Here is a 26,773-nt window from a genome sequence, read left to right as displayed (position 1 = left end):
GTATGGGTTAGCGTAAGCGATAGGGTTAGTTTTAGGGTTAGGGATCGGTTTAGGGTACAGGGTAGTATTAGGGTACGTGTTAGGGTTAGGGTAGGGGTTAGGGTCACTGTAAGCGTTAGGTTTAGGGTATTTATTAAACCTATCCCACTCTCTAGATACCACTTAGCACGTAAAGGAATATTATTTGGGGTCCAGCCTTGGAGAATAGTTTACACACTAGCATAACATACGGAACACACCTATTATAAAAAAATCACATTAGGATTCTCTTTTTAACCTGTTCTTTAAAACACTAGTGCTTAGGAAATCTATTGGAGGCAGAAGCAGTCAAGGCTAGCTTAGGGTTAGTGTTAGGGTTAGGGTTAGGGTTCGGGTACGGCTTAGGGTACGGATTTGGGTACAGCATAGGGCATGTGTTAGGGATAGGGTTAGAGTTAGTTGTAGGGTTAGGGCTTAGTTTAGGTTACGGATTAGGATTAGGGTACGTGTTAGGGTTAGGGTGGGGGTTAGGGTTAGGGTACGCATTAGGTTTAGGGTTTTTATTAAACCTATCCCACACTCTAGATAACACTTAGGACGTAAAGGAATATTATTTGTGTTCTAGCCATGGAGAAGAGTTTAGACAGTAGGAAAAGATAAGGAACACACCCATTATAAAGAAATCACATTACGATTCTCTTTTTAACCTGTTCCTTAAAACACTAATGCTTAGGAAATCTATTGGATGCAGAAGCAGTCAAGGGTAGCTTAGGATTAGGGTTAGGGTTAGGGTTAGGTTAGGGTACTGCTTATGGTAAGGTTTCGGGTATGGGTACGGGTATGGCATAGGGTATGGTTTAGGGTTAGGGTTAGGATTAGTTTTAGGGTTAGGGCTCAGTTTAGGGTACGGGTTAGGATTAGGGTACATGTTAGGCTTAGGGTAGTGGATAGGGTTAGGGTACGCGTGAAGGTTAGATTATTTATTAAACCTATCCCACTCTCTAGATACCACTTAGCACATGAAGGGATATTATTTTCGGTCAGGCCATGGAGATTACTTTAGTCACTAGGATAAGATAAGGAACACACCCATTATAAAGAAATCACATTGGGATTCTCTTTTTAATCTGTTCCTTAAAACACTAGTGCTTAGCAAATCTATTGGAGGCAGAAGGAGTCAAGGGTAGCTTCGGGTTAGGGTTAGTGTTAGGGTTCGTGTTAGGTTACAGCTTAGGGTACGGATTCGGGTACGGGTTTGGGTACGGCGTAGCGTATGGGTTAGTGTTAGGGTTAGTTTTAGGGTTAGGGCTCGGTTTAGGGTACGGGTTAAGATTAGTGTACTTGTTAGAGTTATGGTAGGTTTTAGGGTTAGGGTACGCAGTAGGATTAGGGTATTTATTAAACGTATCCCACTCTCTAGATACCACTTAGAACGTAAAGGAATATTATTAGGAATCCAGCCTTGGAGAAGAGTTTAAGCACTAGGATAATATCAGGAACACACCCATTGTAAAGAAATCACATTAGGATGCTCTTTTTAACCTGTTCCTTAAAACACTAGTGCTTAGGAAGTCTATTTGAAGCAGAAGCAGTCAAGGGTAGCTTAGGGATAGGGTTAGGGTTAGGGTACTGCTTATGGTACGGGTTCGGGTACGGGTTCGGGTACGGCGTAGGGTAAGGGTTAGGGTTAGGGTTAGTTTTAGGGTTAGGGCTCGGTTTAGTGTACGGGTTAGGATTGGGGTACGTGTTAGGGTTAGGGTAGGGGTTAGGGTTAGGGTACGCGTTACGGTTAGGGTATTTATTAAACCTATCCCAAACTTTAGATACCACTTAGCACGTAAAGGAATATTATTTGGGTCCAGCCATGGAGAATAGTTTACAGACTAGGATAACATAAGGAACACACCTATTATAAAGAAATGACATTAGGATTCTCTTTTTACTCTGTTCCTTAAAACACTAGTGCTTAGGAAATCTAATGGAGGTAGAAGCAGTCAAGGGTAGCTTAGGGTTGGCGTTAGGGTTAGGGTACGGCTTAGGGTACGGGTTCGGCTACGGGTTAGGTTTTGTGTTAGGTTTAGGATTAGTGTTAGTTTTAGGGTTAGGGCTCGGTTTTGGGTATGGGTTAGGATTAGGGTACGTGTTAGGGTTATGGTAGGGTTAGGGTTAGGGTACACCTTAGGTTTAGGGTATTTATTAAACCTATGGCACACTCTAGATAACACTTAGCACGTAAATGAATATTATTTGGGGTCCAGCCATGGAGAAGAGTTTAGACACTAGGATAAGATAGGGAACACACCCGTTAAAAAGAAATCACATTATGATTATCTTTTTAACCTGTTCCTTAAAACACTAGTGCTTAGGAAATCTATTTGAGGCATAATCAGTCAAGGGTAGCTTCGGGTTACAGTTAGGGTTAGGGTTAGTGTTAGGGTACGGCTTAGGGTACGGGTTCGGGTACGGGTTCTAGTACGGGTTCGGGTATGTGTTAGGGTTACGTTTAGTTTTAGGGTTAGGGCTCGGTTTAGGGTACAGGTTAGGATTAGTGTAGGTGTTAGGGTTAGGGTAGGGGTCAGGATTTGGGTATGCGTTAGGGTTAGGGTATTTATTAAACCTATCCCACTCTCTAGATACCACTTAGAACGTCAAAGAATATTATTTGGAATCCAGCCATGGAAAAGAGTTTAGACACTAGGATAAGATACGGAACACACTCATTATAAAGAAAACGCATTAGGATTCTCTTTTTAACCTGTTCCTTAAAACACTAGTGCTTAGGAAATCTATTGGAAGCAGAAGCAGTCAAGGGTAGCTTAGGGTTAGGGTTAGGGTTAGGGTACTGCTTATGGTACGGATTCGGGTACGGGTTCAGGTACGGCATAGTGTATGGGTTACAGTTAGGATTAAGTTTAGTTTTAGGGTTAGGGCTCGGTTTAGGTTACGGGTTAGGATTAGGGTACGTGTTAGTGTAACGGTGGGGATAGGGTAAGGGTACGAGTTAGGGTTAGGGTATTTATTAAACCTATCCCACTCTCTAGATACCACGTAGCATGTAAAGGAATATTATTTGGGGTCCAGCCATGGAGAAGAGTTTAGACACTAGGATAAGATAAGGAACACACCCATTATAAAGAAATCACATTAGGATTCTCTTTTTAACCTGTTCCTTAAAACACTAGTGCTTAGGAAATCTATTGGAGGCAGAAGCAGTCAAGGGTAGCTTAGGGTTAGGCTTAGGGTTAGGGTACGATTTAGGGTACGGGTTCGGTCACGTCGTGGAATATGGGTTACGGTTAGGTTTAGGGTTAGTTTTAGAGTTAGGGCTCTGTTTTTTGGTACAGGTTAGGATTAGGTTGCGTGTTAGGGTTAGGGTAGGGGTTAGGGTTAGGGTACGCATTAGGTTTAGTGTATTTATCAAACCTATCCCACACTCTAAGTAACACTTAGCACGTAAAGGAATATTATTTGGCTTCCAGCCATGGAAAAGTGTTTAGACAGTAGCAAAATATAAGGAACAAACCCATTAAAAAGAAATCACATTAGGATTCTCTTTTTTACCTGTTCCTTAAAACACTAGGGCTTAGGAAATCTATTTGAGGCATGAGCAGTCAAGGGTAGCTTCGGGTTAGTGTTAGGGTTAGGGTTAGTGTTAGGGTACGGCTTAGGGTATGGATTCGGGTAAGGGTTCGAGTATGGGTTAGGGTTAGGGTTAGGGTTAGTTTTAGGGTTAGGGCTCGGTTTAGGGTACGAATTAGGATTAGTGTAGGTGTTAGGGTTAGGGTAGGGGTTAGGGTTAGTGTACGCGTTCGGTTTAGGGTATTTATTAAACCTATCCCACTCTCTAGATACCACTTAGAACGTAAAAGAGTATTATTTGGAATCCAGGGATGGAAAAGAGTTTAGACACTAGGATAGGATAAGGAACACACCCATTATAAAGAAATCACATTAGGATTCTCTTTTTAATCTGTTCTTTAAAACACTAGTGCTTACGAAATCTATTGGAGGCAGAAGCATTCAAGGGTACCTTAGGGTTAGGGTTAGTGTACGGCTTATGGTACGGGTTCGGTTACGGGTTCGGGTACGGCGTAGGGTATGGTTTAGGGTTAGTTTTAGGGTTAGGGCTCGTTTTAGGGTACAGGTTAGGATTAGGGTACGTGTTAGGGTAATGGTAGGGGATAGGGTCAGGGTACGCGTTAGGGTTAGGATATTTATTAAACCTATCCCACTCTCTAGATACCACTTAGCACATAAAGAATATTATTTGGGGTCTAGCCATGTAGAAGAGTTTAGACATTAGGATAAGATAAGGAACACACCCATTACAAAGAAATCACATTAGGATTCTCTTTTTAATCTGTTCCTTAAAACACTAGTGCTTAGGAAATCTATTGGAGGCAGAAGCAGTCAAGGGTACCTTAGGGTAAGGGATAGGGTTAGGGTTCTGCTTATGGTAAAGTTTCGGGTACGGGTTCGGGTACGGCGTAGGGTATGGGTTAGTGTTATGGTTAGTTTTAGGGTTAGAGATCGATTTAGGGTACGGGTTAGTACTGGGGTACGTGTTAGGATTATGGTAGCGGTTAGGGTAGGGTATGCATTAGGGTTAGAGTATTTATTAAACCTATCCCAATCTCTATATACCACTTAGGAGGTAAAGGAATATTATTTGTGGTCCAGCCATGGAGAATAGTTTACAGACTAAGATAACATAAGGAACACACCTATTATAAAGAAATGACATTAGGATTCTCTTTTTAACCTGTTCCTTAAAACACTAGTGCTTATTGAAATCTAATGGCGTTAGAAGCAGTCAAGGGTAGATTAGGGTTATTGTTAGGGTTAGGGTACGGCTTAGGGTACGGGTTCGGGTATGGCTTAGGTTTTGTGTTAGGGTTAGGATTAGGGTCAGTTGTAGGGTTATGGCTCGGTTTAGGGTACAGGTTAGGATTAGGTTACGTGTTAGGGTTAGGGTAGGGGATAGGGTTAGGGTATGCATTTAGGTTAGGTTAGTTATTAAACGTATCCCAATCTCTAGATACCACTTAGCACATAAAGGAATATTATTTTGGGTCCAGCCATGGAGAAGAGTTTAGACACTAGTATAAGATAAGGAACACACCCATAATAAAGAAATCACTTTGGGATTCTCTTTTTAATCTGTTCCTTAAAACACTAGTGTTTAGAAAATCTATTGGAGGCAGAAGCAGTCAACGGTAGCTTAGGGTTAGGGTTAGAGTTAGGGTTAGTGTTAGGGTACGGCTTAGGGTACGGGTTCGGGTACGGCATAGGTTATGGTTTAGGGTTACGTTTAGGGTTAGTTTTAGGGTTAGGGCTCGGTTTAGGGTACGGGTTAAGATTAGGATATGTGTTAGGGTTAGGGTAGGGGATAGGATTAGGGTACACGTTAGGGTTAGGGTATTTATTAAACCTATCCCACTCTCTAGATACCACGTAGCATGTAAAGGAATATTATTTGGGGTCCAGCCATGGAGAACAGTTTAGACACTAGGATAAGATAAGGAACACACCCATTATAAAGAAATCACATTAGGATTCTCTTTTTAACCTGTTCCTTAAAACACTAGTGCTTAGGAAATCTATTGGAGGCAGAAGCAGTCAAGGGTACCTTAGGGATAGGGTTAGGGTTATGGTACAGCTTATGGTTCGGGTTCGGTTACGGGTTCGGGTACGTCGTAGGGTATGGTTTAGGGTTAGGTTTAGGGTTAGTTTTATGGTTAGGGCTCGGTTTAGGTACAGGTTAGGATTAGGGTACGTGTTAGGGTAACGGTAAGGGATAGGGTTAGCGTACGCGTTAGGGTTACGTTATTTATTCAACCTATCCCACTCTCTAGATACCACTTAAAACGTAAAGGAATATTATTTGGAATCCAGCCTTGGAGTAGTTTTGGCACTAGGATAATATCAGGAACACACCCATTTTAAAGAAATCACATTAGGATTGTCTTTTTAACCTGTTCCTTACAACACTAGTGCTTAGGAAATGTATTGGAAGCAGAAGCAGTCAAGGGTAGCTTAGGGTTAGGGTTAGGGGTTAGGGTTAGGGTTAGGGTACTGCTTATGGTACGGGTTCGGGTACGGGTTCGGGTACGGCGTAGGGTAAGGGTTAGGATTAGGGTTAGTTTTAGGGTTAGGGCTCGGTTTAGGGTACGGGTTAGGATTGGGGTACGTGTTAGGGTTAGGGTAGGGGTTAGCGTTAGGGTACGTGATAGGGTTAGGTTATTTATTAAACCTATCCCACTCTCTGGATACCACTTAGCACGTAAAGGAATAGTATTTGGGGTCCAGCCATGGAGAATTGTTTACAAACTAGGATAACATAAGGAGCACACCTATTATAAAAAAATCACATTAGGATTCTCTTTTTGACCTGTTCCTTAAAACACTAGTGCTTAGGAAATCTATTGGAGGCAGAAGCAGACAAGGCTAGCTTAGGGTTAGGGTTAGTGTTAGGGTTAGGGTACGGCTTAGGGTACGGATTCGGGTACGGCATAGGGTATGCGTTAGGGTTAGGGTTAGAGTTAGTTGTAGGGTTAGGGCTCAGGTTAGGGTATGGGTTAGGATTAGGGTACGTGTTAGGGTTAGGGTAGGGGTTAGGGTTAGGGAACGCATTAGGTTAAGGGTATTTATTAAACCTATCCCACACTCTGGATAACTCTTTGCATATAAAGGAATATTATTTGGGGTCCAGCCATGGAGAAGCGTTTAGACAGTAGGAAAAGATAAGGAACACACCCATTATAAAGAAATCACATTAGGATTCTCTTTTTAACCTGTTCCTTAAAACACTAGTGCTTAGGAAATCTACTGGATGCAGAAGCAGTCAAGAGTAGGTTAGGGTTATGGTTAGGGTTAGGGTTAGGGTACTGCTAATGGTTAGGTTTTGGGTACAGGTTCGGATACGGCGTAGGGTATGGGTTAGCGTAAGCGATAGGGTTAGTTTTAGGGTTAGGGATCGGTTTAGGGTACAGGTTAGTATTGGGGTACGTGTTAGGGTTAGGGTAGGGGTTAGGGTTAGGGTACGCGTTAGGTTTAGGGTATTTATTAAACCTATCCCACTCTCTAGATACCACTTAGCACGTAAAGGAATATTATTTGGGGTCCAGCCTTGGAGAATAGTTTACACACTAGCATAACATACGGAACACACCTATTATAAAGAAATCACATTAGGATTCTCTTTTTAACCTGTTCTTTAAAACACTAGTGCTTAGGAAATCTATTGGAGGCAGAAGCAGTCAAGGCTAGCTTAGGGTTAGTGTTAGGGTTAGGGTTAGGGTTAGGGTACAGCTTAGGGTACGGATTTGGGTACAGCATAGGGCATGTGTTAGGGATAGGGTTAGAGTTAGTTGTAGGGTTAGGGCTTAGTTTAGGTTACGGATTAGGATTAGGGTACGTGTTAGGGTTAGGGTGGGGGTTAGGGTTAGGGTACGCATTAGGTTTAGGGTTTTTATTAAACCTATCCCACACTCTAGATAACACGTAGGACGTAAAGGAATATTATTTGTGTTCTAGCCATGGAGAAGAGTTTAGACAGTAGGAAAAGACAAGGAACACACCCATTATAAAGAAATCACATTACGATTCTCTTTTTAACCTGTTCCTTAAAACACTAATGCTTAGGAAATCTATTGGATGCAGAAGCAGTCAAGGGTAGCTTAGGGTTAGGGTTAGGGTTAGGGTTAGGGTACTGCTTATGGTAAGGTTTCGGGTACGGGTACGGGTACGGCATAGGGTATGGTTTAGGGTTAGGGTTAGGATTAGTTTTAGGGGTAGGGCTCGGTTTAGGGTACGGGTTAGGATTAGGGGTACATGTTAGGCTTAGGGTAGTGGATAGGGTTAGGGTACGCGTGAAGGTTAGATTATTTATTAAACCTATCCCACTCTCTAGATACCACTTAGCACAAGAAGGGATATTATTTTCGGTCAGGCCATGGAGATTAGTTTAGTCACTAGGATAAGATAAGGAACACACCCATTATAAAGAAATCACATTGGAATTCTCTTTTTAATCTGTTCCTTAAAACACTAGTGCTTAGCAAATCTATTGGAGGCAGAAGGAGTCAAGGGTAGCTTCGGGTTAGGGTTAGTGTTAGGGTTAGTGTTAGGTTACGGATTCGGGTAGGGGTTCGGGTACGGCGTAGCGTATGGGTTAGTGTTAGGGTTAGTTTTAGGGTTAGGGCTCGGTTTAGGGTACGGGTTAAGATTAGTGTACTTGTTAGAGTTATGGTAGGTTTTAGGGTTAGGGTACGCAGTAGGATTAGGGTATTTATTAAACGTCTCCCACTCTCTAGATACCACTTAGAACGTAAAGGAATATTATTAGGAATCCAGCCTTGGAGAAGAGTTTAGGCACTAGGATAATATCAGGAACACACCCATTGTAAAGAAATCACATTAGGATGCTCTTTTTAACCTGTTCCTTAAAACACTACTGCATAGGAAGTCTATTTGAAGCAGAAGCAGTCAAGGGTAGCTTAGGGATAGGGTTAGGGTTAGGGTACTGCTTATGGTACGGGTTCGGGTACGGGTTCGGGTACGGCGTAGGGTAAGGGTTAGGGTTAGGTTTAGTTTTAGGGTTAGGGCTCGGTTTAGTGTACGGGTTAGGATTGGGGTACGTGTTAGGGTTAGGGTAGGGGTTAGGGTTAGGGTACGCATTACGGTTAGGGTATTTATTAAACCAATCCCAAACTTTAGATACCACTTAGCACGTAAAGGAATATTATTTGGGTCCAGCCATGGAGAATAGTTTACAGACTAGGATAACATAAGGAACACACCTATTATAAAGAAATGACATTAGGATTCTCTTTTTACTCTGTTCCTTAAAACACTAGTGCTTAGGAAATCTAATGGAGGTAGAAGCAGTCAAGGGTAGCTTAGGGTTGGCGTTAGGGTTAGGGTACGGCTTAGGGTACGGGTTCGGCTACGGGTTAGGTTTTGTGTTAGGTTTAGGATTAGTGTTAGTTTTAGGGTTAGGGCTCGGTTTTGGGTATGGGTTAGGATTAGGGTACGTGTTAGGGTTATGGTAGGGTTAGGGTTAGGGTACACCTTAGGTTTAGGGTATTTATTAAACCTATGGCACACTCTAGATAACACTTAGCACGTAAATGAATATTATTTGGGGTCCAGCCATGGAGAAGAGTTTAGACACTAGGATAAGATAAGGAACACACCCGTTAAAAACAAATCACATTATGATTATCTTTTTAACCTGTTCCTTAAAACACTAGTGCTTAGGAAATCTATTTGAGGCATAATCAGTCAAGGGTAGCTTCGGGTTACAGTTAGGGTTAGGGTTAGTGTTAGGGTACGGCTTAGGGTACGGGTTCGGGTACGGGTTCTAGTACGGGTACGGGTATGTGTTAGGGTTACGTTTAGTTTTAGGGTTAGGGCTCGGTTTAGGGTACAGGTTAGGATTAGTGTAGGTGTTAGGGTTAGGGTAGGGGTCAGGATTTGGGTATGCGTTAGGGTTAGGGTATTTATTAAACCTATCCCACTCTCTAGATACCACTTAGAACGTAAAAGAATATTATTTGGAATCCAGCCATGGAAAAGAGTTTAGACACTAGGATAAGATACGGAACACACTCATTATAAAGAAAACACATTAGGATTCTCTTTTTAACCTGTTCCTTAAAACACTAGTGCTTAGGAAATCTATTGGAAGCAGAAGCAGTCAAGGGTAGCTTAGGGTTAGGGTTAGGGTTAGGGTACTGCTTATGGTACGGGTTCGGGTACGGGTTCAGGTACGGCATAGTGTATGGGTTACAGTTAGGATTAAGTTTAGTTTTAGGGTTAGGGCTCGGTTTAGGTTATGGGTTAGGATTGGGGTACGTGTTAGTGTAACGGTGGGGATAGGGTAAGGGTACGAGTTAGGGTTAGTGTATTTATTAAACCTATCCCACTCTCTAGATACCACTTAGCATGTAAAGGAATATTATTTGGGTCCAGCCATGGAGAAGAGTTTAGACACTAGGATAAGATAAGGAACACACCCATTATAAAGAAATCACATTAGGATTCTCTTTTTAACCTGTTCCTTAAAACACTAGTGCTTAGGAAATCTATTGGAGGCAGAAGCAGTCAAGGGTAGCTTAGGGTTAGGCTTAGGGTTAGGGTACGATTTAGGGTACGGGTTCGGTTACGTCGTGGAGTATGGGTTACGGTTAGGTTTAGGGTTAGTTTTAGAGTTAGGGCTCTGTTTTTTGGTACAGGTTAGGATTAGGTTGCGTGTTAGGGTTAGGGTAGGGGTTAGGGTTAGGGTACGCATTAGGTTTAGTGTATTTATTAAACCTATCCCACACTCTAGGTAACACTTAGCACGTAAAGGAATATTATTTGGGTTCCAGCCATGGAAAAGTGTTTAGACAGTAGCAAAATATAAGGAACAAACCCATTAAAAAGAAATCACATTAGGATTCTCTTTTTTACCTGTTCCTTAAAACACTAGGGCTTAGGAAATCTATTTGAGGCATGAGCAGTCAAGGGTAGCTTCGGGTTAGTGTTAGGGTTAGGGTTAGTGTTAGGGTACGGCTTAGGGTATGGATTCGGGTAAGGGTTCGAGTATGGGTTAGGGTTAGGGTTAGGGTTAGTTTTAGGGTTAGGGCTCGGTTTAGGGTACGAATTAGGATTAGTGTAGGTGTTTGGGTTAGGGTAGGGGTTAGGGTTAGTGTACGCGTTCGGTTTAGGGTATTTATTAAACCTATCCCACTCTCTAGATACCACTTAGAACGTAAAAGAGTATTATTTGGAATCCAGGGATGGAAAAGAGTTTAGACACTAGGATAGGATAAGGAACACACCCATTATAAAGAAATCACATTAGGATTCTCTTTTTAATCTGTTCTTTAAAACACTAGTGCTTACGAAATCTATTGGAGGCAGAAGCATTCAAGGGTACCTTAGGGTTAGGGTTAGTGTACGGCTTATGGTACGGGTTCGGTTACGGGTTCGGGTACGGTGTAGGGTATGGTTTAGGGTTAGTTTTAGGGTTAGTTTTAGGGTTAGGGCTCGTTTTAGGGTACAGGTTAGTATTAGGGTACGTTTTAGGGTAATGGTAGGGGATAGGGTTAGGGTACGCGTTAGGGTTAGGGTATTTATTAAACCTATCCCACTCTCTAGATACCACTTAGCACATAAAGAATATTATTTGGGGTCTAGCCATGTAGAAGAGTTTAGACATTAGGATAAGATAAGGAACACACCCATTACAAAGAAATCACATTAGGATTCTCTTTTTAACCTGTTCCTTAAAACACTAGTGCTTAGGAAATCTATTGGAGGCAGAAGCAGTCAAGGGTAGCTTAGGGTTGGCGTTAGGGTTAGGGTACGGCTTAGGGTACGGGTTCGGCTACGGATTAGGTTTTGTGTTAGGTTTAGGATTAGTGTTAGTTTTAGGGTTAGGGCTCGGTTTTGGGTATGGGTTAGGATTAGGGTACGTGTTAGGGTTATGGTAGGGTTAGGGTTAGGGTACACCTTAGGTTTAGGGTATTTATTAAACCTATGGCACACTCTAGATAACACTTACCACGTAAATGAATATTATTTGGGGTCCAGCCATGGAGAAGAGTTTAGACACTAGGATAAGATAAGGAACACACCCGTTAAAAAGAAATCACATTATGATTATCTTTTTAACCTGTTCCTAAAACACTAGTGCTTAGGAAATCTATTTGAGGCATAATCAGTCAAGGGTAGCTTCGGGTTACAGTTAGGGTTAGGGTTAGTGTTAGGGTACGGCTTAGGGTACGGGTTCGGGTACGGGTTCTAGTACGGGTTCGGGTATGTGTTAGGGTTACGTTTAGTTTTAGGGTTAGGGCTCGGTTTAGGGTACAGGTTAGGATTAGTGTAGGTGTTAGGGTTAGGGTAGGGGTCAGGATTTGGGTATGCGTTAGGGTTAGGGTATTTATTAAACCTATCCACTCTCTAGATACCACTTAGAACGTCAAAGAATATTATTTGGAATCCAGCCATGGAAAAGAGTTTAGACACTAGGATAAGATACGGAACACACTCATTATAAAGAAAATGCATTAGGATTCTCTTTTTAACCTGTTCCTTAAAACACTAGTGCTTAGGAAATCTATTGGAAGCAGAAGCAGTCAAGGGTAGCTTAGGGTTAGGGTTAGGGTTAGGGTACTGCTTATGGTACGGATTCGGGTACGGGTTCAGGTACGGCATAGTGTATGGGTTACAGTTAGGATTAAGTTTAGTTTTAGGGTTAGGGCTCGGTTAGGGTACGGGTTAGGATTAGGGTACGTGTTAGTGTAACGGTGGGGATAGGGTAAGGGTACGAGTTAGGGTTAGGGTATTTATTAAACCTATCCCACTCTCTAGATACCACTTAGCATGTAAAGGAATATTATTTGGGTCCAGCCATGGAGAAGAGTTTAGACACTAGGATAAGATAAGGAACACACCCATTATAAAGAAATCACATTAGGATTCTCTTTTTAACCTGTTCCTTAAAACACTAGTGCTTAGGAAATCTATTGGAGGCAGAAGCAGTCAAGGGTAGCTTAGGGTTAGGCTTAGGGTTAGGGTACGATTTAGGGTACGGGTTCGGTCACGTCGTGTAATATGGGTTACGGTTAGGTTTAGGGTTAGTTTTAGAGTTAGGGCTCTGTTTTTTGGTACAGGTTAGGATTAGGTTGCGTGTTAGGGTTAGGGTAGGGGTTAGGGTTAGGGTACGCATTAGGTTTAGTGTATTTATCAAACCTATCCCACACTCTAAGTAACACTTAGCACGTAAAGGAATATTATTTGGCTTCCAGCCATGGAAAAGTGTTTAGACAGTAGCAAAATATAAGGAACAAACCCATTAAAAAGAAATCACATTAGGATTCTCTTTTTTACCTGTTCCTTAAAACACTAGGGCTTAGGAAATCTATTTGAGGCATGAGCAGTCAAGGGTAGCTTCGGGTTAGTGTTAGGGTTAGGGTTAGTGTTAGGGTACGGCTTAGTGTATGGATTCGGGTAAGGGTTCGAGTATGGGTTAGGGTTAGGGTTAGGGTTAGTTTTAGGGTTAGGGCTCGGTTTAGGGTACGAATTAGGATTAGTGTAGGTGTTAGGGTTAGGGTAGGGGTTAGGGTTAGTGTACGCGTTCGGTTTAGGGTATTTATTAAACCTATCCCACTCTCTAGATACCACTTAGAACGTAAAAGAGTATTATTTGGAATCCAGGGATGGAAAAGAGTTTAGACACTAGGATAGGATAAGGAACACACCCATTATAAAGAAATCACATTAGGATTCTCTTTTTAATCTGTTCTTTAAAACACTAGTGCTTACGAAATCTATTGGAGGCAGAAGCATTCAAGGGTACCTTAGGGTTAGGGTTAGTGTACGGCTTATGGTACGGGTTCGGTTACGGGTTCGGGTACGGCGTAGGGTATGGTTTAGGGTTAGTTTTAGGGTTAGGGCTCGTTTTAGGGTACAGGTTAGGATTAGGGTACGTGTTAGGGTAATGGTAGGGGATAGGGTTAGGTTACGCGTTAGGGTTAGGATATTTATTAAACCTATCCCACTCTCTAGATACCACTTAGCACATAAAGAATATTATTTGGGGTCTAGCCATGTAGAAGAGTTTAGACATTAGGATAAGATAAGGAACACACCCATTACAAAGAAATCACATTAGGATTCTCTTTTTAATCTGTTCCTTAAAACACTAGTGCTTAGGAAATCTATTGGAGGCAGAAGCAGTCAAGGGTACCTTAGGGTAAGGGATAGGGTTAGGGTACTGCTTATGGTAAAGTTTCGGGTACGGGTTCGGGTACGGCGTAGGGTATGGGTTAGTGTTATGGTTAGTTTTAGGGTTAGAGATCGATTTAGGGTACGGGTTAGTACTGGGGTACGTGTTAGGATTACGGTAGCGGTTAGGGTTAGGGTATGCATTAGGGTTAGAGTATTTATTAAACCTATCCCAATCTCTATATACCACTTAGGAGGTAAAGGAATATTATTTGTGGTCCAGCCATGGAGAATAGTTTACAGACTAGGATAACATAAGGAACACACCTATTATAAAGAAATGACATTAGGATTCTCTTTTTAACCTGTTCCTTAAAACACTAGTGCTTATGAAATCTAATGGAGGTTGAAGCAGTCAAGGGTAGATTAGGGTTATTGTTAGGGTTAGGGTACGGCTTAGGGTACGGGTTCGGGTATGGCTTAGGTTTTGTGTTAGGGTTAGGATTAGGGTCAGTTGTAGGGTTATGGCTCGGTTTAGGGTACAGGTTAGGATTAGGTTACGTGTTAGGGTTAGGGTAGGGGATAGGGTTAGGGTATGCATTTAGGTTAGGTTAGTTATTAAACGTATCCCAATCTCTAGATACCACTTAGCACATAAAGGAATATTATTTTGGGTCCAGCCATGGAGAAGAGTTTAGACACTAGTATAAGATAAGGAACACACCCATAATAAAGTAATCACTTTGGGATTCTCTTTTTAATCTGTTCCTTAAAACACTAGTGTTTACAAAATCTATTGGAGGCAGAAGCAGTCAAGGGTAGCTTAGGGTTAGGATTAGAGTTAGGGTTAGTGTTAGGGTACGGCTTAGGGTACGGGTTCGGGTACGGCATAGGTTATGGTTTAGGGTTACGTTTAGGGTTAGTTTTAGGGTTAGGGCTCGGTTTAGGGTACGGGTTAAGATTAGGATATGTGTTAGGGTTAGGGTAGGGGATAGGATTAGGGTACACGTTAGGGTTAGGGTATTTATTAAACCTATCCCACTCTCTAGATACCACGTAGCATGTAAAGAAATATTATTTGGGGTCCAGCCATGGAGAACAGTTTAGACACTAGGATAAGATAAGGAACACACCCATTATAAAGAAATCACATTAGGATTCTCTTTTTAACCTGTTCCTTAAAACACTAGTGCTTAGGAAATCTATTGGAGGCAGAAGCAGTCAAGGGTACCTTAGGGATAGGGTTAGGGTTATGGTACAGCTTATGGTTCGGGTTCGGTTACGGGTTCGGGTACGTCGTAGGGTATGGTTTAGGGTTAGGTTTAGGGTTAGTTTTATGGTTAGGGCTCGGTTTAGGTACAGGTTAGGATTAGGGTACGTGTTAGGGTAACGGTAAGGGATAGGGTTAGCGTACGCGTTAGGGTTACGTTATTTATTCAACCTATCCCACTCTCTAGATACCACTTAAAACGTAAAGGAATATTATTTGGAATCCAGCCTTGGAGTAGTTTTGGCACTAGGATAATATCAGGAACACACCCATTATAAAGAAATCACATTAGGATTGTCTTTTTAACCTGTTCCTTACAACACTAGTGCTTAGGAAATGTATTGGAAGCAGAAGCAGTCAAGGGTAGCTTAGGGTTAGGGTTAGGGTTAGGGTTAGGGTTAGGGTACTGCTTATGGTACGGGTTCGGGTACGGGTTCGGGTACGGCGTAGGGTAAGGGTTAGGATTAGGGTTAGTTTTAGGGTTAGGGCTCGGTTTAGGGTACGGGTTAGGATTGGGGTACGTGTTAGGGTTAGGGTAGGGGTTAGCGTTAGGGTACGTGATAGGGTTAGGTTATTTATTAAACCTATCCCACTCTCTCGATACCACTTAGCACGTAAAGGAATAGTATTTGGGGTCCAGCCATGGAGAATTGTTTACAAACTAGGATAACATAAGGAGCACACCTATTATAAAAAAATCACATTAGGATTCTCTTTTTGACCTGTTCCTTAAAACACTAGTGCTTAGGAAATCTATTGGAGGCAGAAGCAGACAAGGCTAGCTTAGGGTTAGGGTTAGTGTTAGGGTTAGGGTACGGCTTAGGGTACGGATTCGGGTATGGCATAGGGTATGCGTTAGGGTTAGGGTTAGAGTTAGTTGTAGGGTTAGGGCTCAGGTTAGGGTATGGGTTAGGATTAGGGTACGTGTTAGGGTTAGGGTAGGGGTTAGGGTTAGGGAACACATTAGGTTAAGGGTATTTATTAAACCTATCCCACACTCTGGATAACACTTTGCATATAAAGGAATATTTTTTGGGGTCCAGCCATGGAGAAGCGTTTAGACAGTAGGAAAAGATAAGGAACACACCCATTATAAAGAAATCACATTAGGATTCTCTTTTTAACCTGTTCCTTAAAACACTAGTGCTTAGGAAATCTACTGGATGCAGAAGCAGTCAAGAGTAGGTTAGGGTTATGGTTAGGGTTACGGTTAGGGTACTGCTAATGGTTAGGTTTTGGGTACAGGTTCGGATACGGCGTAGGGTATGGGTTAGCGTAAGCGATAGGGTTAGTTTTAGGGTTAGGGATCGGTTTAGGGTACAGGTTAGTATTGGGGTACGTGTTAGGGTTAGGGTAGGGGTTAGGGTTAGGGTACGCGTTAGGTTTAGGGTATTTATTAAACCTATCCCACTCTCTAGATACCACTTAGCACGTAAAGGAATATTATTTGGGGTCCAGCCTTGGAGAATAGTTTACACACTAGCATAACATACGGAACACACCTATTATAAAGAAATCACATTAGGATTCTCTTTTTAACCTGTTCTTTAAAACACTAGTGCTTAGGAAATCTATTGGAGGCAGAAGCAGTCAAGGCTAGCTTAGGGTTAGTGTTAGGGTTAGGGTTAGGGTTAGGGTACAGCTTAGGGTACGGATTTGGGTACAGCATAGGGCATGTGTTAGGGATAGGGTTAGAGTTAGTTGTAGGGTTAGGGCTTAGTTTAGGTTACGGATTAGGATTAGGGTACGTGTTAGGGTTAGGATGGGGGTTAGGGTTAGGGTACGCATTAGGTTTAGGGTTTTTATTAAACCTATCCCACACTCTAGATAACACGTAGGACGTAAAGGAATATTATTTGTGTTCTAGCCATGGAGAAGAGTTTAGACAGTAGGAAAAGACAAGGAACACACCCATTATAAAGAAATCACATTACGATTCTCTTTTTAACCTGTTCCTTAAAACACTAATGCTTAGGAAATCTATTGGATGCAGAAGCAGTCAAGGGTAGCTTAGGGTTAGGGTTAGGGTTAGGGTTAGGGTACTGCTTATGGTAAGGTTTCGGGTACGGGTACGGGTACGGCATAGGGTATGGTTTAGGGTTAGGGTTAGGATTAGTTTTAGGGGTAGGGCTCGGTTTAGGGTACGGGTTAGGATTAGGGTACATGTTAGGCTTAGGGTAGTGGATAGGGTTAGGGTACGCGTGAAGGTTAGATTATTTATTAAACCTATCCCACTCTCTAGATACCACTTAGCACAAGAAGGGATATTATTTTCGGTCAGGCCATGGAGATTAGTTTAGTCACTAGGATAAGATAAGGAACACACCCATTATAAAGAAATCACATTGGAATTCTCTTTTTAATCTGTTCCTTAAAACACTAGTGCTTAGCAAATCTATTGGAGGCAGAAGGAGTCAAGGGTAGCTTCGGGTTAGGGTTAGTGTTAGGGTTAGTGTTAGGTTACGGATTCGGGTACGGGTTCGGGTACGGCGTAGCGTATGGGTTAGTGTTAGGGTTAGTTTTAGGGTTAGGGCTCGGTTTAGGGTACGGGTTAAGATTAGTGTACTTGTTAGAGTTATGGTAGGTTTTAGGGTTAGGGTACGCAGTAGGATTAGGGTATTTATTAAACGTCTCCCACTCTCTAGATACCACTTAGAACGTAAAGGAATATTATTAGGAATCCAGCCTTGGAGAAGAGTTTAGGCACTAGGATAATATCAGGAACACACCCATTGTAAAGAAATCACATTAGGATGCTCTTTTTAACCTGTTCCTTAAAACACTACTGCATAGGAAGTCTATTTGAAGCAGAAGCAGTCAAGGGTAGCTTAGGGATAGGGTTAGGGTTAGGGTACTGCTTATGGTACGGGTTCGGGTACGGGTTCGGGTACGGCGTAGGGTAAGGGTTAGGGTTAGGGTTAGGGCTCGGTTTAGTGTACGGGTTAGGATTGGGGTACGTGTTAGGGTTAGGGTAGGGGTTAGGGTTAGGGTACGCATTACGGTTAGGGTATTTATTAAACCAATCCCAAACTTTAGATACCAATTAGCACGTAAAGGAATATTATTTGGGTCCAGCCATGGAGAATAGTTTACAGACTAGGATAACATAAGGAACACACCTATTATAAAGAAATGACATTAGGATTCTCTTTTTACTCTGTTCCTTAAAACACTAGTGCTTAGGAAATCTAATGGAGGTAGAAGCAGTCAAGGGTAGCTTAGGGTTGGCGTTAGGGTTAGGGTACGGCTTAGGGTACGGGTTCGGCTACGGGTTAGGTTTTGTGTTAGGTTTAGGATTAGTGTTAGTTTTAGGGTTAGGGCTCGGTTTAGTGTACGGGTTAGGATTAGGGTACGTGTTAGGGTTAGGGTATGTGTTAGGGTTAGGGTATGCCTTAGGGTTAGGGTATTTATTAAACCTATCCCACACTCTAGATAACACTTAGCACGTAAATGAATATTATTTGGGTTCCAGCCATGGAGAAGAATTTAGACAGTAGGAAAAGATTAGGAACACACCCATTATAAAGTAATCACATTAGGATTCTTTTTAACCTGTTCCTTAAAACACTAGTGCTTAGGAAATCTATTTGAGGCATAAGCAGTGAAGGGTAGCTTCGGGTTAGTGTTAGGGTTAGGGTTAGTGTTAGGGTACGGCTTAGGGTTCGGATTCGGGTACGGGTTCGTGTATGGGTTAGGGTTAGGGTTAGTTTTAGGGTTAGGGCTCGGTTTAGGGTACGGATTAGGATTAGTGTAGGTGTTAGGGTTAGGGTACACGTTAGGTTTAGGGTATTTATTAAACCTATCCCACTCTCTAGATACCACTTAGAACGTACAACAGTATTATTTGGAATCCAGCCTTGGAAAAGGGTTTAGACACTAGGGTAGGATAAGGAACACACCCATTATAAAGAAATCACATTAGGATTCTCTTTTTAATCTTTTCCTTAAAACACTAGTGCTTAGGAAATCTATTGGAGGCAGAAGCAGTCAAGGGTACCTTAGGGTAAGGGATAGGGTTAGGGTACTGCTTATGGTAAAGTTTCGGGTACGGGTTCGGGTACGGCGTAGGGTATGGGTTAGTGTTAGGGTTAGTTTTAGGGTTAGGGATCGATTTAGGGTACGGGTTAGTACTGGGGTACGTGTTAGGGTTACGGTAAGGGTTAGGGTTAGGGTATGCATTAGGGTTAGAGTATTTATTAAACCTATCCAAATCTCTATATACCACTTAGCACGTAAAGGAATATTATTTGGGTCCAGCCATGGAGAAGAGTTTAGACACTAGGATAAGATAAGGAACACACCCATTATAAAGAAATCACATTAGGATTCTCTTTTTAATCTGTTCCTTAAAACACTAGTGCTTAGGAAATCTATTGGAGGCAGAAGCAGTCAAGGGTACCTTAGTGTAAGGGATTGGGTTAGGGTACTGCTTATGGTAAAGTTTCGGGTACGGGTTCGGGTACGGCGTAGGGTATGGGTTAGTGTTAGGGTTAGTTTTAGGGTTAGGGATCGATTTAGGGTACGGGTTAGTACTGGGGTACGTGTTAGGGTTACAGTAGGGGTTAGGGTTAGGGTATGCATTAGGGTTAGAGTATTTATTAAACCTATCCCAATCTCTATATACCACTTAGCAGGTAAAGGAATATTATTTGTGGTCCAGCCATGGAGAATAGTTTACAGACTAGGATAACATAAGGAACACACCTATTATAAAGAAATGACATTAGGATTCTCTTTTTAACCTGTTCCTTAAAACACTAGTGCTTATGAAATCTAATGGAGGTAGAAGCAGTCAAGGGTAGATTAGGGTTATTTTTAGGGTTAGGGTACGGCTTAGGGTACGGGTTCGGGTATGGCTTAGGTTTTGTGTTAGGGTTAGGATTAGGGTCAGTTTTAGGGTTATGGCTCGGTTTAGGGTACAGGTTAGGATTAGGTTACGTGTTAGGGTTAGGGTAGGGGATAGGGTTAGGGTATGCATTTAGGTTAGGTTAGTTATTAAACGTATCCCAATCTCTAGGTATCACTTAGCACATAAAGGAATATTATTTTGGGTCCAGCAATGGAGAAGAGTTTAGACACTAGTATAAGATAAGGAACACACCCATAATAAAGAAATCACTTTGGGATTCTCTTTTTAATCTGTTCCTTAAAACACTAGTGTTTAGAAAATCTATTGGAGGCAGAAGCAGTCAAGGGTAGCTTAGGGTTAGGGTTAGAGTTAGGGTTAGTGTTAGGGTACGGCTTAGGGTACGGGTTCGGGTACGGCATAGGTTATGGTTTAGGGTTACGTTTAGGGTTAGTTTTAGGGTTAGGGCTCGGTTTAGGGTACGGGTTAAGATTAGGATATGTGTTAGGGTTAGGGTAGGGGATAGGATTAGGGTACACGTTAGGGTTAGGGTATTTATTAAACCTATCCCACTCTCTAGATACCACTTAGCATGTAAAGGAATATTATTTGGGGTCCAGCCATGGAGAACAGTTTAGACACTAGGATAAGATAAGGAACACACCCATTATAAAGAAATCACATTAGGATTCTCTTTTTAACCTGTTCCTTAAAACACTAGTGCTTAGGAAATCTATTGGAGGCAGAAGCAGTCAAGGGTACCTTAGGGATAGGGTTAGGGTTATGGTACAGCTTATGGTTCGGGTTCGGTTACGGGTTCGGGTACGTCGTAGGGTATGGTTTAGGGTTAGGTTTAGGGTTAGTTTTATGGTTAGGGCTCGGTTTAGGTACAGGTTAGGATTAGGGTACGTGTTAGGGTAACGGTAAGGGATAGGGTTAGCGTACGCGTTAGGGTTACGTTATTTATTCAACCTATCCCACTCTCTAGATACCACTTAAAACGTAAAGGAATATTATTTGGAATCCAGCCTTGGAGTAGAGTTTTGGCACTAGGATAATATCAGGAACACACCCATTATAAAGAAATCACTTTAGGATTGTCTTTTTAACCTGTTCCTTACAACACTAGTGCTTAGGAAATGTATTGGAAGCAGAAGCAGTCAAGGGTAGCTTAGGGTTAGGGTTAGGGTTAGGGTTAGGGTACTGCTTATGGTACGGGTTCGGGTACGGGTTCGGGTACGGCGTAGGGTAAGGGTTAGGATTAGGGTTAGTTTTAGGGTTAGGGCTCGGTTTAGGGTACGGGTTAGGATTGGGGTACGTGTTAGGGTTAGGGTAGGGGTTAGCGTTAGGGTACGTGATAGGGTTAGGTTATTTATTAAACCTATCCCACTCTCTCGATACCACTTAGCACGTAAAGGAATAGTATTTGGGGTCCAGCCATGGAGAATTGTTTACAAACTAGGATAACATAAGGAGCACACCTATTATAAAAAAATCACATTAGGATTCTCTTTTTGACCTGTTCCTTAAAACACTAGTGCTTAGGAAATCTATTGGAGGCAGAAGCAGACAAGGCTAGCTTAGGGTTAGGGTTAGTGTTAGGGTTAGGGTACGGCTTAGGGTACGGATTCGGGTACGGCATAGGGTATGCGTTAGGGTTAGGGTTAGAGTTAGTTGTAGGGTTAGGGCTCAGGTTAGGGTATGGGTTAGGATTAGGGTACGTGTTAGGGTTAGGGTAGGGGTTAGGGTTAGGGAACGCATTAGGTTAAGGGTATTTATTAAACCTATAACACACTGTGGATAACACTTTGCATATAAAGGAATATTATTTGGGGTCCAGCCATGGAGAAGCGTTTAGACAGTAGGAAAAGATAAGGAACACACCCATTATAAAGAAATCACATTAGGATTGTCTTTTTAACCTGTTCCTTAAAACACTAGTGCTTAGGAAATCTATTGGATGCAGAAGCAGTCAAGAGTAGGTTAGGGTTATGGTTAGGGTTACGGTTAGGGTACTGCTAATGGTTAGGTTTTGGGTACAGGTTCGGATACGGCGTAGGGTATGGGTTAGCGTAAGCGATAGGGTTAGTTTTAGGGTTAGGGATCGGTTTAGGGTACAGGTTAGTATTGGGGTACGTGTTAGGGTTAGGGTAGGGGTTAGGGTTAGGGTACGCGTTAGGTTTAGGGTATTTATTAAACCTATCCCACTCTCTAGATACCACTTAGCACGTAAAGGAATATTATTTGGGGTCCAGCCTTGGAGAATAGTTTACACACTAGCATAACATACGGAACACACCTATTATAAAGAAATCACATTAGGATTCTCTTTTTAACCTGTTCTTTAAAACACTAGTGCTTAGGAAATCTATTGGAGGCAGAAGCAGTCAAGGCTAGCTTAGGGTTAGTGTTAGGGTTAGGGTTAGGGTTAGGGTACAGCTTAGGGTACGGATTTGGGTACAGCATAGGGCATGTGTTAGGGATAGGGTTAGAGTTAGTTGTAGGGTTAGGGCTTAGTTTAGGTTACGGATTAGGATTAGGGTACGTGTTAGGGTTAGGATGGGGGTTAGGGTTAGGGTACGCATTAGGTTTAGGGTTTTTATTAAACCTATCCCACACTCTAGATAACACGTAGGACGTAAAGGAATATTATTTGTGTTCTAGCCATGGAGAAGAGTTTAGACAGTAGGAAAAGACAAGGAACACACCCATTATAAAGAAATCACATTACGATTCTCTTTTTAACCTGTTCCTTAAAACACTAATGCTTAGGAAATCTATTGGATGCAGAAGCAGTCAAGGGTAGCTTAGGGTTAGGGTTAGGGTTAGGGTTAGGGTACTGCTTATGGTAAGGTTTCGGGTACGGGTACGGGTACGGCATAGGGTATGGTTTAGGGTTAGGGTTAGGATTAGTTTTAGGGGTAGGGCTCGGTTTAGGGTACGGGTTAGGATTAGGGTACATGTTAGGCTTAGGGTAGTGGATAGGGTTAGGGTACGCGTGAAGGTTAGATTATTTATTAAACCTATCCCACTCTCTAGATACCACTTAGCACAAGAAGGGATATTATTTTCGGTCAGGCCATGGAGATTAGTTTAGTCACTAGGATAAGATAAGGAACACACCCATTATAAAGAAATCACATTGGAATTCTCTTTTTAATCTGTTCCTTAAAACACTAGTGCTTAGCAAATCTATTGGAGGCAGAAGGAGTCAAGGGTAGCTTCGGGTTAGGGTTAGTGTTAGGGTTAGTGTTAGGTTACGGATTCGGGTACGGGTTCGGGTACGGCGTAGCGTATGGGTTAGTGTTAGGGTTAGTTTTAGGGTTAGGGCTCGGTTTAGGGTACGGGTTAAGATTAGTGTACTTGTTAGAGTTATGGTAGGTTTTAGGGTTAGGGTACGCAGTAGGATTAGGGTATTTATTAAACGTCTCCCACTCTCTAGATACCACTTAGAACGTAAAGGAATATTATTAGGAATCCAGCCTTGGAGAAGAGTTTAGGCACTAGGATAATATCAGGAACACACCCATTGTAAAGAAATCACATTAGGATGCTCTTTTTAACCTGTTCCTTAAAACACTACTGCATAGGAAGTCTATTTGAAGCAGAAGCAGTCAAGGGTAGCTTAGGGATAGGGTTAGGGTTAGGGTACTGCTTATGGTACGGGTTCGGGTACGGGTTCGGGTACGGCGTAGGGTAAGGGTTAGGGTTAGGGTTAGTTTTAGGGTTAGGGCTCGGTTTAGTGTACGGGTTAGGATTGGGGTACGTGTTAGGGTTAGGGTAGGGGTTAGGGTTAGGGTACGCATTACGGTTAGGGTATTTATTAAACCAATCCCAAACTTTAGACACCACTTAGCACGTAAAGGAATATTATTTGGGTCCAGCCATGGAGAATAGTTTACAGACTAGGATAACATAAGGAACACACCTATTATAAAGAAATGACATTAGGATTCTCTTTTTACTCTGTTCCTTAAAACACTAGTGCTTAGGAAATCTAATGGAGGTAGAAGCAGTCAAGGGTAGCTTAGGGTTGGCGTTAGGGTTAGGGTACGGCTTAGGGTACGGGTTCGGCTACGGGTTAGGTTTTGTGTTAGGTTTAGGATTAGTGTTAGTTTTAGGGTTAGGGCTCGGTTTAGTGTACGGGTTAGGATTAGGGTACGTGTTAGGGTTAGGGTATGTGTTAGGGTTAGGGTATGCCTTAGGGTTAGGGTATTTATTAAACCTATCCCACACTCTAGATAACACTTAGCACGTAAATGAATATTATTTGGGTTCCAGCCATGGAGAAGAATTTAGACAGTAGGAAAAGATTAGGAACACACCCATTATAAAGTAATCACATTAGGATTCTTTTTAACCTGTTCCTTAAAACACTAGTGCTTAGGAAATCTATTTGAGGCATAAGCAGTGAAGGGTAGCTTCGGGTTAGTGTTAGGGTTAGGGTTAGTGTTAGGGTACGGCTTAGGGTTCGGATTCGGGTACGGGTTCGTGTATGGGTTAGGGTTAGGGTTAGTTTTAGGGTTAGGGCTCGGTTTAGGGTACGGATTAGGATTAGTGTAGGTGTTAGGGTTAGGGTACACGTTAGGTTTAGGGTATTTATTAAACCTATCCCACTCTCTAGATACCACTTAGAACGTACAACAGTATTATTTGGAATCCAGCCTTGGAAAAGGGTTTAGACACTAGGGTAGGATAAGGAACACACCCATTATAAAGAAATCACATTAGGATTCTCTTTTTAATCTTTTCCTTAAAACACTAGTGCTTAGGAAATCTATTGGAGGCAGAAGCAGTCAAGGGTACCTTAGGGTAAGGGATAGGGTTAGGGTACTGCTTATGGTAAAGTTTCGGGTACGGGTTCGGGTACGGCGTAGGGTATGGGTTAGTGTTAGGGTTAGTTTTAGGGTTAGGGATCGATTTAGGGTACGGGTTAGTACTGGGGTACGTGTTAGGGTTACGGTAAGGGTTAGGGTTAGGGTATGCATTAGGGTTAGAGTATTTATTAAACCTATCCAAATCTCTATATACCACTTAGCACGTAAAGGAATATTATTTGGGTCCAGCCATGGAGAAGAGTTTAGACACTAGGATAAGATAAGGAACACACCCATTATAAAGAAATCACATTAGGATTCTCTTTTTAATCTGTTCCTTAAAACACTAGTGCTTAGGAAATCTATTGGAGGCAGAAGCAGTCAAGGGTACCTTAGTGTAAGGGATTGGGTTAGGGTACTGCTTATGGTAAAGTTTCGGGTACGGGTTCGGGTACGGCGTAGGGTATGGGTTAGTGTTAGGGTTAGTTTTAGGGTTAGGGATCGATTTAGGGTACGGGTTAGTACTGGGGTACGTGTTAGGGTTACGGTAGGGGTTAGGGTTAGGGTATGCATTAGGGTTAGAGTATTTATTAAACCTATCCCAATCTCTATATACCACTTAGCAGGTAAAGGAATATTATTTGTGGTCCAGCCATGGAGAATAGTTTACAGACTAGGATAACATAAGGAACACACCTATTATAAAGAAATGACATTAGGATTCTCTTTTTAACCTGTTCCTTAAAACACTAGTGCTTATGAAATCTAATGGAGGTAGAAGCAGTCAAGGGTAGATTAGGGTTATTTTTAGGGTTAGGGTACGGCTTAGGGTACGGGTTCGGGTATGGCTTAGGTTTTGTGTTAGGGTTAGGATTAGGGTCAGTTTTAGGGTTATGGCTCGGTTTAGGGTACAGGTTAGGATTAGGTTACGTGTTAGGGTTAGGGTAGGGGATAGGGTTAGGGTATGCATTTAGGTTAGGTTAGTTATTAAACGTATCCCAATCTCTAGGTATCACTTAGCACATAAAGGAATATTATTTTGGGTCCAGCAATGGAGAAGAGTTTAGACACTAGTATAAGATAAGGAACACACCCATAATAAAGAAATCACTTTGGGATTCTCTTTTTAATCTGTTCCTTAAAACACTAGTGTTTAGAAAATCTATTGGAGGCAGAAGCAGTCAAGGGTAGCTTAGGGTTAGGGTTAGAGTTAGGGTTAGTGTTAGGGTACGGCTTAGGGTACGGGTTCGGGTACGGCATAGGTTATGGTTTAGGGTTACGTTTAGGGTTAGTTTTAGGGTTAGGGCTCGGTTTAGGGTATGGGTTAAGATTAGGATATGTGTTAGGGTTAGGGTAGGGGATAGGATTAGGGTACACGTTAGGGTTAGGGTATTTATTAAACCTATCCCACTCTCTAGATACCACTTAGCATGTAAAGGAATATTATTTGGGGTCCAGCCATGGAGAACAGTTTAGACACTAGGATAAGATAAGGAACACACCCATTATAAAGAAATCACATTAGGATTCTCTTTTTAACCTGTTCCTTAAAACACTAGTGCTTAGGAAATCTATTGGAGGCAGAAGCAGTCAAGGGTACCTTAGGGATAGGGTTAGGGTTATGGTACAGCTTATGGTTCGGGTTCGGTTACGGGTTCGGGTACGTCGTAGGGTATGGTTTAGGGTTAGGTTTAGGGTTAGTTTTATGGTTAGGGCTCGGTTTAGGTACAGGTTAGGATTAGGGTACGTGTTAGGGTAACGGTAAGGGATAGGGTTAGCGTACGCGTTAGGGTTACGTTATTTATTCAACCTATCCCACTCTCTAGATACCACTTAAAATGTAAAGGAATATTATTTGGAATCCAGCCTTGGAGTAGAGTTTTGGCACTAGGATAATATCAGGAACACACCCATTATAAAGAAATCACATTAGGATTGTCTTTTTAACCTGTTCCTTACAACACTAGTGCTTAGGAAATGTATTGGAAGCAGAAGCAGTCAAGGGTAGCTTAGGGTTAGGGTTAGGGTTAGGGTTAGGGTACTGCTTATGGTACGGGTTCGGGTACGGGTTCGGGTACGGCGTAGGGTAAGGGTTAGGATTAGGGTTAGTTTTAGGGTTAGGGCTCGGTTTAGGGTACGGGTTAG

The sequence above is a fragment of the Eschrichtius robustus genome, chromosome 5, assembly GCF_028021215.1.
Source record: "Eschrichtius robustus isolate mEscRob2 chromosome 5, mEscRob2.pri, whole genome shotgun sequence".
NCBI classification, from domain to species: Eukaryota; Metazoa; Chordata; class Mammalia; order Artiodactyla; family Eschrichtiidae; genus Eschrichtius; species Eschrichtius robustus.
Note: the sequence above shows the minus strand (reverse complement) of the source record.